Below are 13,009 nucleotides of genomic sequence, written 5' to 3'. Positions count from 1 at the left end.
TTGACTTGGTTACACCCAAAGTTTCGGAATTATTTGACTGGTTACTCCCAAAGTTTCGAAAATTGAATTTTGATTTGGTTACACCCCAAAGTTTCGAAATTGATTTTGATTGGTTACTACCCAAAAGTTTCGAAAATTGAATTTTGACTTGGTTACTACCCAAAAGTTTCGGAAATTGAATTTTGACTTGGTTACACCCCAAAGTTTCGAAAATTGAATTTTGACTTGGTTACACCCCAAAGTTCGAAAATTGAATTTTGACTTGGTTACACCCCCAAAGTTTCGGAAATTGAATTTTGACTTGGTTACACCCAAAAGTTTCGGAAATTGAATTTTGACTTGGTTACACCCAAAGTTTCGAAAATTGAATTTTGACTTGGTTACACCCAAAGTTTCGGAAATTGAATTTTGATTTGGTTACTACCCAAAAGTTTCGAAATTGAATTTTGACTTGGTTACTACCCAAAAGTTTCGGAAATTGAATTTTGACTTGGTTACCCCAAAGTTTCGAAAATTGAATTTTGACTTGGTTACACCCAAAGTTTCGAAAATTGAATTTGACTTGGTTACACCCCAAAGTTTCGGAAATTGAATTTTGATTTGGTTACACCCAAAGTTTCGAAAATTGAATTTTGACTTGGTTACTACCCAAAAGTTTCGGAAATTGAATTTTGACTTGGTTACACCCCAAAGTTTCGAAAATTGAATTTTGACTTGGTTACACCCCAAAGTTTCGGAAATTGAATTTTGACTTGGTTCACCCCAAAGTTTCGGAAATTGAATTTTGATTTGGTTACTACCCAAAGTTTCGAAATTGAATTTTGATTGGTTACTACCCAAAAGTTTCGGAAATTGAATTTTGACTTGGTTACACCCCAAAGTTTCGAAAATTGAATTTTGACTTGGTTACACCCCAAAGTTTCGAAAATTGAATTTTGACTTGGTTACACCCCAAAGTTTCGGAAATTGAATTTTGACTTGGTTACACCCAAAGTTTCGGAAATTGAATTTTGATTTGGTTACTACCCAAAAGTTTCGGAAATTGAATTTTGACTTGGTTACACCCAAAGTTTCGAAATTGAATTTTGACTTGGTTACACCCCAAAGTTTCGAAAATTGAATTTGACTTGGTTACACCCCAAAGTTTCGGAAATTGAATTTGACTTGGTTACACCCCCAAAGTTTCGGAAATTGAATTTTGACTTGGTTACTCCCAAAGTTTCGAAAATTGAATTTTGACTTGGTTACTACCCAAAAGTTTCGGAAATTGAATTTTGACTTGGTTACACCCCAAAGTTTCGAAATTGAATTTTGACTTGGTTACCCCAAAGTTTCGAAAATTGAATTTTGATTCTGGTTACACCCCCAAAGTTTCGGAAATTGAATTTTGACTTGGTTACTACCCAAAGTTTCGAAATTGAATTTTGACTTGGTTACTACCCAAAGTTTCGAAATTGAATTTTGACTTGGTTACACCCCAAAGTTTCGAAATTGAATTTTGACTTGGTTACACCCCAAAGTTTCAAATTGAATTTTTTGCTTGGTTACACCCCAAAAGTTTCGAAATTGATTTGACTTGGTTACTACCCAAAAGTTTCGGAAATTGAATTTTGACTTGGTTACACCCAAAGTTTCGAAAATTGAATTTTGACTTGGTTACACCCCAAAGTTTCGGAAATTGAATTTTGACTTGGTTACTACCCAAAAGTTTCGGAAATTGAATTTTGACTTTGGTTACTACCCAAAAGTTTCGAAATTGAATTTTGACTTGGTTACTACCCAAAAGTTTCGAAATTGAATTTTGACTTGGTTACACCCCAAAGTTTCGAAAATTGAATTTTGACTTGGTTACACCCCAAAGTTTCGGAAATTGAATTTTGACTTGGTTACACCCCAAAAGTTTCGGAAGAATTTCGAATTGAATTTTGACTTGGTTACACCCAAAAGTTTCGGAAATTGAATTTTGACTTGGTTACACCCCAAAGTTTCGAAAAATTGAATTTTGACTTGGTTACACCCCAAAGTTTCGAAATTGAATTTTGACTTGGTTACACCCCAAAGTTTCGGAAATTGAATTTTGATTGGTTACACCCCAAAAGTTTCGGAAAATTGAATTTTGACTTGGTTACTACCCAAAAGTTTCGGAAATTGAATTTTGACTTGGTTACACCCCAAAGTTTCGGAAATTGAATTTTGACTTGGTTACACCCCAAAGTTTCGAAAATTGAATTTTGACTTGGTTACACCCCCAAAGTTTCGGAAATTGAATTTTGATTTGGTTACACCCAAAAGTTTCGAAAATTTGAATTTTGACTTGGTTACTACCCAAAAGTTTCGGAAATTGAATTTTGACTTGGTTACGTTTAATTGAATTTTGACTTGGTTACACCCCAAAGTTTCGGAAATTGAATTTTGACTTGGTTACACCCAAAGTTTCGGAAATTGAATTTTGACTTGGTTACTACCCAAAAGTTTCGGAAATTGAATTTTGACTTGGTTACACCCCAAAGTTTCGAAAATTGAATTTGACTTGGTTACACCCCAAAGTTCGAAAATTGAATTTTGACTTGGTTACACCCCAAAGTTTCGGAAATTGAATTTTGATTGTTACTCCATTTCGAATTGATTTTGACTTGGTTACTACCCAAAAGTTTCGGAAATTGAATTTGACTTGGTTACACCCCAAAGTTTCGAAAATTGAATTTTGACTTGGTTACACCCCAAAGTTTCGGAAAATTGAATTTTGACTTGGTTACACCCCAAAGTTTCGGAAATTGAATTTTGATTTGGTTACACCCAAAGTTTCGAAAATTGAATTTTGACTTGGTTACACCCCAAAGTTTCGGAAATTGAATTTTGACTTGGTTACACCCCAAAGTTTCGAAAATTGAATTTGACTTGGTTACACCCAAAAGTTTCGGAAATTGAATTTTGACTTGGTTACACCCCAAAGTTTCGGAAATTGAATTTTGACTTGGTTACTCCCCAAAGTTTCGAAATTGAATTTGACTTGGTTACACCCCAAAGTTTCGGAAATTGAATTTTGACTTGGTTACACCCAAAGTTTCGAAATTGAATTTTGACTTGGTTACTACCCCAAAGTTTCGGAAATTGAATTTTGACTTGGTTACACCCCCAAAGTTTCGAAAATTGAATTTTGACTTGGTTACTACCCCAAAGTTTCGAAAATTGAATTTTGACTTGGTTACACCCCAAAGTTTCGGAAATTGAATTTTGACTTGGTTACACCCCAAAGTTTCGGAAATTGAATTTTGACTTGGTTACACCCCAAAGTTTCGAAAATTGAATTTTGACTTGGTTACACCCCAAAGTTTCGGAATTGAATTTTGATTGGTTACACCCAAAGTTTCGAAAATTGAATTTTGATTGTTACACCCAAAGTTTCGAAATTGAATTTTGACTTGGTTACACCCCAAAGTTTCGAAATTGAATTTTGACTTGGTTACACCCCAAAGTTTCGAAAATTGAATTTTGACTTGGTTACACCCCCAAAGTTTCGGAAATTGAATTTTGATTTGGTTACTACCCAAAAGTTTCGAAAATTGAATTTTGACTTGGTTACTACCCAAAAGTTTCGGAAATTGAATTTTGACTTGGTTACACCCCAAAGTTTCCAAAATTGAATTTTGACTTGGTTACACCCCAAAGTTTCGGAAATTGAATTTTGACTTGGTTACACCCCAAAGTTTCGGAAATTGAATTTTGATTTGGTTACTACCCAAAAGTTTCGAAAATTGAATTTTGACTTGGTTACTACCCAAAAGTTTCGGAAATTGAATTTTGACTTGGTTACACCCCAAAGTTTCGAAAATTGAATTTTGACTTGGTTACACCCCAAAGTTTCGAAAATTGAATTTTGACTTGGTTACACCCCCAAAGTTTCGGAATTGAATTTTGATTTGGTTACTACCCAAAAGTTTCGAAAATTGAATTTTGACTTGGTTACTACCCAAAAGTTTCGGAAATTGAATTTGACTTGGTTACACCCCAAAGTTTCGAAAATTGAATTTTGACTTGGTTACACCCCAAAGTTTCGGAAATTGAATTTTGACTTGGTTACACCCCAAAGTTTCGGAAATTGAATTTTGATTTGGTTACTACCCAAAAGTTTCGGAAATTGAATTTTGACTTGGTTACACCCCAAAGTTTCGAAAATTGAATTTTGACTTGGTTACACCCCAAAGTTTCGAAAATTGAATTTTGACTTGGTTACACCCCCAAAGTTTCGGAAATTGAATTTTGACTTGGTTACACCCCCAAAGTTTCGGAAATTGAATTTTGACTTGGTTACTCCCCAAAGTTTCGAAAATTGAATTTTGACTTGGTTACTACCCAAAAGTTTCGGAAATTGAATTTTGACTTGGTTACACCCCAAAGTTTCGGAAATTGAATTTTGACTTGGTTACTCCCCAAAGTTTCGAAAATTGAATTTTGATTTGGTTACACCCCCAAAGTTTCGGAAATTGAATTTTGATTTGGTTACTACCCAAAAGTTTCGAAAATTGAATTTTGACTTGGTTACTACCCAAAAGTTTCGGAAATTGAATTTTGACTTGGTTACACCCCAAAGTTTCGAAAATTGAATTTTGACTTGGTTACACCCCAAAGTTTCGAAAATTGAATTTTGACTTGGTTACACCCCCAAAGTTTCGGAAATTGAATTTTGATTTGGTTACTACCCAAAAGTTTCGAAAATTGAATTTTGACTTGGTTACTACCCAAAAGTTTCGGAAATTGAATTTTGACTTGGTTACACCCCAAAGTTTCGAAAATTGAATTTTGACTTGGTTACACCCCAAAGTTTCGGAAATTGAATTTTGACTTGGTTACACCCCAAAGTTTCGGAAATTGAATTTTGATTTGGTTACTACCCAAAAGTTTCGGAAATTGAATTTTGACTTGGTTACACCCCAAAGTTTCGAAAATTGAATTTTGACTTGGTTACACCCCAAAGTTTCGAAAATTGAATTTTGACTTGGTTACACCCCCAAAGTTTCGGAAATTGAATTTTGACTTGGTTACACCCCCAAAGTTTCGGAAATTGAATTTTGACTTGGTTACTCCCCAAAGTTTCGAAAATTGAATTTTGACTTGGTTACTACCCAAAAGTTTCGGAAATTGAATTTTGACTTGGTTACACCCCAAAGTTTCGGAAATTGAATTTTGACTTGGTTACTCCCCAAAGTTTCGAAAATTGAATTTTGATTTGGTTACACCCCCAAAGTTTCGGAAATTGAATTTTGATTTGGTTACTACCCAAAAGTTTCGAAAATTGAATTTTGACTTGGTTACTACCCAAAAGTTTCGGAAATTGAATTTTGACTTGGTTACACCCCAAAGTTTCGAAAATTGAATTTTGACTTGGTTACACCCCAAAGTTTCGAAAATTGAATTTTGACTTGGTTACACCCCCAAAGTTTCGGAAATTTAATTTTGATTTGGTTACTACCCAAAAGTTTCGAAAATTGAATTTTGACTTGGTTACTACCCAAAAGTTTCGGAAATTGAATTTTGACTTGGTTACACCCCAAAGTTTCGAAAATTGAATTTTGACTTGGTTACACCCCAAAGTTTCGGAAATTGAATTTTGATTTGGTTACTACCCAAAAGTTTCGAAAATTGAATTTTGACTTGGTTACTACCCAAAAGTTTCGGAAATTGAATTTTGACTTGGTTACACCCCAAAGTTTCGAAAATTGAATTTTGACTTGGTTACACCCCAAAGTTTCGAAAATTGAATTTTGACTTGGTTACACCCCCAAAGTTTCGGAAATTGAATTTTGACTTGGTTACACCCCAAAAGTTTCGGAAATTGAATTTTGACTTGGTTACACCCCAAAGTTTCGAAAATTGAATTTTGACTTGGTTACACCCCCAAAGTTTCGGAAATTGAATTTTGATTTGGTTACTACCCAAAAGTTTCGAAAATTGAATTTTGACTTGGTTACTACCCAAAAGTTTCGGAAATTGAATTTTGACTTGGTTACACCCCAAAGTTTCGAAAATTGAATTTTGACTTGGTTACACCCCAAAGTTTCGAAAATTGAATTTTGACTTGGTTACACCCCCAAAGTTTCGGAAATTGAATTTTGATTTGGTTACTACCCAAAAGTTTCGAAAATTGAATTTTGACTTGGTTACTGCCCAAAAGTTTCGGAAATTGAATTTTGACTTGGTTACACCCCAAAGTTTCGAAAATTGAATTTTGACTTGGTTACACCCCAAAGTTTCGGAAATTGAATTTTGACTTGGTTACACCCCAAAGTTTCGGAAATTGAATTTTGATTTGGTTACTACCCAAAAGTTTCGAAAATTGAATTTTGACTTGGTTACTACCCAAAAGTTTCGGAAATTGAATTTTGACTTGGTTACACCCCAAAGTTTCGAAGATTGAATTTTGACTTGGTTACACCCCAAAGTTTCGAAAATTGAATTTTGACTTGGTTACACCCCCAAAGTTTCGGAAATTGAATTTTGACTTGGTTACACCCCAAAAGTTTCGGAAATTGAATTTTGACTTGGTTACACCCCAAAGTTTCGAAAATTGAATTTTGACTTGGTTACACCCCCAAAGTTTCGGAAATTGAATTTTGACTTGGTTACACCCCCAAAGTTTCGGAAATTGAATTTTGACTTGGTTACTCCCCAAAGTTTCGAAAATTGAATTTTGATTTGGTTACACCCCCAAAGTTTCGAAAAGCGAATTTTGATTTACTTACACCCCGAAAGTTTCCAGAATAGAAGTTTGATTTCGTTACACCCTCAATGTTACCAAAATTCTGGAGGGGTGGTGGTTCTGGGTTTTCAATTCCGAGGGATCCATGGAGATCTCCCTATCAGGCTGAAAGCAATAATGTATACTGCAAGCAATGCTTTTTTATTTCGAAATAAGCGCCCAGAACCACACCCACTTGCAGTTCGATTTCGAAATTTCAAATATTTGTTTAACATTGCCTAATTTCACTGATCAAAATGATATATTGCATGCCAGTATTTTGTTTAGCATAAATTAGCCGTGTGGAACCACACCCCCTTAAGGGGGGGTTCTTAAATTTCGAATATTCAGTCGCGATTGGCTAAATGCGCTGAGAAGGATGATATATTACATCCTATTATTTTATTAGCTTAATTCGGGTGTCGAGAACCACACCCATTGAGGGTGGGGTTATTTAATTTCGATTTTTATATCCGGACTAGGAATATCTAACTAAAATATTCAAATTTCAATTGATAGTACAACTTTGTATAAATTATTAATTATTTTTAATTTTGGAATTGCAGTTAGGACTTTTTACGAGTTTTTCTTGTGCACTTAGGACTTTTTAGAATTAAGCAGAGACTGCACTTAGGACTTTTTAGAATTAGGACGACGATATGACTCATATAATATGAGTACAAAAATAAGCATGTGCCCACGGGTAGATGTCCCAACATAAAAAATTACAAAAAATTAATTTTAAAACCCCGCAGTGCATGCATACAAATAATTTCGTTCGCACAAAAAGAAACACTTTATTCCCGTCATATTTCATAACAAGGTCATATTTCAAGTAACCATAATTATTTAAAAAATTGAACAGTAAAAGATAAAAACTTGAAGCTTTATTTCCCTTTGATTAAATTTATTATGAATCGGTATCAGAAAAACTGTGTAATATAACAAATTGTTTAACACAAAAATAAATAAGTCCAGGCTTAAGATATGTTAAATTTTTACTACGAAGTAAGAAAATATACGCAATATGTTCGTGCATATGTATATAAATTAGTAAATGCATATTGTTCTTATCTACTAAAGTAAACTTCTCGTACTAGAGATTTCAAATATTACTTGTTTCACTAATTTCTGATGAAATCCAAAACTCATCAAGCCATCTGAAAGTTACAACGACGCAGATAAAATAAATATCAACGTTGCATGTTTTTGACGTCTAACCTTCATCACCAATTTTTACAACATAAATGCTAATATCCGAATACCAACAACCAAAAATATTTCTTACATACCAAAAGTCGTAGAACTACTCACGAGTGAAAAATTATTAAAACAATTTGCGAGAAATAATTAACACGACAATTTCTGAAATTCTGATATAGGAAACGTCAAAAACTATTTAAATTCTATGCCGTCCATTGGCAGATGAGCTTTCATCCTAAATTTAGAAAACCAGTTGACCCTGTGTTTCGCAAAATTGACCCGTGCTTGGATATGGGACAGCATTGTCGATCATTGGTATTGCCGGAGAATTTTCCACTATAAACAAAATTCCGTTATTATTCAATATTTGTTTTAAAAATGAGCAGTTAAAATCCAACTAACTTACGGAATGCCACCCACTCGAAATTTTCAAAGTACTTAATTAGCAATGAAAGCAGCAGCATGACAGCAATATGTCCAGGTAATAGTCCATTTCTGGGGTTAAGCTCGATTTGTCACCAGACTCCATTGTTTTGATGGTAAATAGTTAAATTTAATATTGTGAAAACTAAATTAATCAAAAAATTAAATTAATTCTTAAAATATTGTGTTTCTTGATACACATGGAAATTCCATGATGGAATTTATTTATTCGAATAAGTTTATCGGCCCAGGTAAATATAATTGCATTTGTATAACTAACACTTGCAGAAATAATTGTTCAATGAGTTGATGTTGAGTTTGCTTGCCACTTTAGATTATTCACTATCTTATCTCGGGGGTTTACTTGTCGCCCTGTTTATAACGTTGGCAGGAGGGTTAGATAATTTATCTGGTGTATGTCTATAGTTGCCACGTAGGCAACCAACCGACAATAAATAAAATTGCGCACTTAACGGTGTTGACAGAATAAAATTACTCACCTCCGTAATTTACAAATTATTTAACTTCTCCAGTTGTCCTGAACCGTAAAATGGCCTCTTCGTCTAAACAGTCTGTTATTGAGTCACACCTGATTTACAAAACCTGCCTGGGTAACGGCTCGTTTGGCATAGTCATGAAAGCCTTGGACTCATCTTCGACTGCCACCGCAGTAAAGTTTTTATTCCCATCCACCGATCCAAAGGATTCTAAACAGCTAGTAAATATTTCTCGCGAGTGCACCATTTCCCGCAAACTAGCACACCATCCCAACATTGTGAAAGTGTTGTCGGTTGTTGAACGCAAATTTTCCGTGTTCGAACTGAAAAATATATTCCCCGATTCAATATTACAAAACGAGGAACAACAAGCATTAAGAGATACATTTCTCGGCAAAGCAAAGCGGGAAAAAGAAATTTCTGTAATTCAAATCCAAATGGAACTATGCGGCGAGAACTTACGAAATTGGCTAAATTCTCCGGATTCGAATAATAGCCCAAGTCTTAACAGAGTTCAATTTACGATCGTAAAAAATCTTGTGTCTGGTTTGGACTATTTGCACGACAACAAAATTATTCACCGTTCTTGATTTTGCCTGAGAAACACATCGAGTTGCATCCTCTTGCAATACACGATGAGTTAGTTTGTAATAATTGCTGGGCGAAATATTAGAAAATCTGCTGCTAACCTTATGATTAATGCCTCGAACCTCAAACTACCTCTAATGAGCTCACGGAAATTTATTCCGACTACTCCTTTTAATTTTTTTTTCACATGTAAACAGTATTACCCATTTCTTTTGTTTCGATGAATTTTTCCTGCCGAAGTAGCTTAATCGAGGCATTCTTAGCAGCTGTGCGTGCCGATTTAATTTCGGAGCCTGAAAGGCTGTAATTTAAAACATATTTTTATGAATTTATGATATAAATGCGATGAGAGTACTGGGTTTTTCTAAATACCATTTTGATGCTGATCGATTACCCTTCTGAAAGCCTGCTGAGTGTATTTCCTTCTTCCGGTTGTTAGATTCCTCTTCTGACTCAAAGTTTATCTTAAACATTTCACGTCGAGCTGATTCATCAGGAAGTGAACATATATTGTCGTATCAAAACGTCGTTGAAATGCATTATTCAGATTTTGAGGTGTATTGGTGGCCCCCAGACCCGATTGATGGTCAGATTGGTTGCGGATGATTCTGGAACCTCATACTACATTAATTACAGGCGAACATTAATTTAAGTAATCCTAGATTTGTTACTAAAGTGTATTTTTTTACAGATGAAGGACAGACAAAGCTCGTCCAGCTTTTAGATTAATCCTAGTCTCAGGTAACTGTAGCAGGAACGAATGACATGGACTTAGATATGGTACTGAACGCTATATTTATTTATTTATTTTTGTAAATTATCTTGAGTCATTTATTTCTATTTTTTCAGGACGAAAATTATAATAAAAGTCCCTAGAGCATAGCATTTTCTTTCAATTTTGATAGCATTTTCATGTATTTATGTAGGTTTCTGGAGCTATATCTGTACTGGACGACTCCAAATCTCCTCACTCGCAAAGATTTTCTTCCTATATTCTTGACAATTTGAAGTCACCTGAAATAACTTGCCAGGTTTATGAAATCCGGAGCAGTTTCTGTAAGGTGAGTGCATTATTTTACTAATTAATTAGCCATTTAGTAGACAATGTGTTATTCGTACAATATGTAATTTTTTTAAGATCAGTAAAAGGGATTAGTGCGGTCGATGACTAATTACTGCTGGCTGAACGGAAGAGGATGAATATTCAGACGGATGGGATGCATTATGGAATTGTTGTTGTTCTTCTTTTCTTCTAACTTCTCCGAACTAATTTCAGCAAATCTTAGAGAGTTGGTAAGGTTACGTGACTATCACGTAGTGATATCATGTAAGATCGCGAACCACGACATGATGTACGCTTTTAGGTGTAATAACTCGTTTTAGAGAAAGAACGCTCGGAAGAATGCGTTGTCCCTTTGAAGCTTCCGTAGTATTTTCAGTTATCCAATACACATCCTTGTAATAATTTTGTGGATAATTAGCCGAAAGATTTCTAACGGGGGAAGATTGAAGAATACGTTCTAAAATATTTGGTAAACGAAATTTTCCTGATCATATGAATTATTATAACAATGTTATTAGCCATAATAAAATCAGGATTTTCCACATCACTACCTTTCCAGACTTCACCGCCATTGTGCTTATGTGCATATCAGACAGTTGCGTATTTCACCGATTTCTACTTTTACAAAACTTCTGACATTAACATCAATTTAGATAACTTGAGTATCACGCGGCAGCTTATTAGGCAAATAAAACTAACCAAATAGACTAATGTCAATCAAATGTATATCGATAAAATAGCTTCTCTGCTAATATTGTTTACTTCTCGGTGACTGTTATTACTAGCACAGTAACACATTTATTACTAGTACATAGCAAATTCACCATGCTGGTAAATGGTTACAGATAAGGTAAATTGATTGTGTTTGCGTTTAAATTTTTATTAACCTATCACACATTCTGGCATTAGTACTCAACCGGATAAACAACAAATTCGATTATTCAGTTCTATTTGACGAGTTATGGCGAATTTTTATTAAAATATAAGCTGGAAAGCCGTTAACAATTATTACGACAAGTGTGTAATATTATGTTAAGATAGATTTGTGATTCACTTCGAAGTACCTTGATTTTAGTAACATTACCTGATATTATGACATTTGATTTATTCAAAATTCGTAACATCGATATTTTGGGAAAATCCAGTGTCAAACATATTTCCTTAACGTAGATAAACGGTTACATTTCACGCCAAAGGATGAAATATCGACTGCAGTAAATAAGTTGAAAGTAGTTAGATGTAGTGTAGGTGTGTGGGTATTAAATGCAATGTGGAATAATAATTACAACATGAAATTACTGTGATGCTTTAGCATTTCTGGTTTTATTTATTGAAACCATGACAAAAATAATTTTAGCGAAATTCAAATTTGTCACCTAATATTATATTTATTTTTCTATTACATTGCAATAAATTTGAGATTTTTTAATATTATATTACCACCTTTTGAGGAAATTATACCCGACGCGTATCAGAGTGATGGTAATTTTCCATTACCTTGAAGTTTACTAATACCGGAGGCGAATGTGCGTCAGCGTCGTTTCACGATTTGAGAATGGGGTGAACGTAGTTCATAATAATGTCTTCATATCGCCAAGGCAAAAATATTAGACAAATTTAGTATCTGTAAGAGGTTATTCCAAGCTATTTATTAATCTCATAGGTGCTAGCAATTAAGTACATAATAATATGAAATTCAGTTTTAAAATTAATTATCACAAAAGCTGTATATGATATTTTTTTTAATAATTCTTTTATTTCAGATTATACTCACATCAAATTAGTGTAATTTGTTTTGAAAAAGAAATAAATTCGGACAGATTAAACCATACGATGGAATTAAATATTGCGTTTTGTAAAAATAAATTAATTAATAATTTGTTTCCAAATATGTCATAATGCTCTAATTTAATTTAATGCACGGAAAAAAATTAGATTTTAACTCGTATCGATTCAGGACCCAAATGAATGAACAATTTAACTTCATTTGAGACGTTATGATTCCTGCGGTGATTTCAGGCTATCCTGATCTGTAGGAGGTGGGACAGGTAGATCTTGCACGATTTCCAAAACTTCTAACGAGTTGGAACATGCCTGAGAGATTGTAGGATTTATTAAGTCCTTGGAAGCGCTGTGGTTTTCCTGACGTGCCTCAACGATACGTTTCTTATTTGGTGGTGGGGTCTATAAGAAATTTATATAATTCTATATTTTTGGAACTATTGGGTAATTATGAGGGTTGCATTGAGCACTATCGTGTGATTTAGTTATAGCAGCAAGAAAAGTTATAGCATTGTAGAAATTGAGGTAATTTTGAAGGCATTAATAACGTACTGTGATGGGATCTTTGTCCACAGTTTGAGTAAAACTGGACTCGATGGAGTATGTGTAAACGTACGTAGGTGGCTTTGTGGTATTGGCAGGCTGATGACCAGAGTTGACAGGTTGAACGTTATCATGATCAAATTTTTCGTTACCTGTAGGGAAGAAAAAGTAATT

The 13,009-nt window shown here is 34.1% G+C and overlaps 2 long non-coding RNA genes across 4 annotated transcripts; one reads left to right on the top strand and one right to left on the bottom strand.

The window, feature by feature from the left end:
* Positions 1-7,508: 7,508 nt before the first annotated feature.
* Positions 7,509-8,701, bottom strand: LOC110862236. Its single transcript, XR_002549147.2, has 2 exons — positions 8,346-8,701; positions 7,509-8,275 (listed from the first exon to the last, which is right to left on the bottom strand). It is a non-coding gene; the product is annotated as an uncharacterized LOC110862236 (long non-coding RNA).
* A 76-nt stretch (positions 8,702-8,777) lies between these two features.
* Positions 8,778-12,307, top strand: LOC118433426. 3 transcript variants are annotated; one of them, XR_004833370.1, is made up of 4 exons: positions 8,781-10,227; positions 10,297-10,508; positions 10,586-10,979; positions 11,070-12,307. It is a non-coding gene; the product is annotated as an uncharacterized LOC118433426 (long non-coding RNA). The 3 variants fall into 3 exon arrangements; XR_004833371.1 differs by lacking the exon at positions 11,070-12,307 and having other exon boundaries at positions 8,778-10,227; positions 10,374-10,508; positions 10,586-11,057; XR_004833369.1 differs by lacking the exon at positions 11,070-12,307 and having other exon boundaries at positions 8,780-10,227; positions 10,586-11,057.
* The last annotated feature ends 702 nt before the right edge of the window (positions 12,308-13,009 follow it).

Source organism: Folsomia candida, unplaced genomic scaffold (genome assembly GCF_002217175.1).
Source record: "Folsomia candida strain VU population unplaced genomic scaffold, ASM221717v1 Fcan01_Sc051, whole genome shotgun sequence".
Lineage (NCBI taxonomy): Eukaryota > Metazoa > Arthropoda > Collembola > Entomobryomorpha > Isotomidae > Folsomia > Folsomia candida.
The sequence above is the reverse complement of the archived record's forward strand: the minus strand, read 5'-3'. Positions and strand labels throughout refer to the sequence as shown.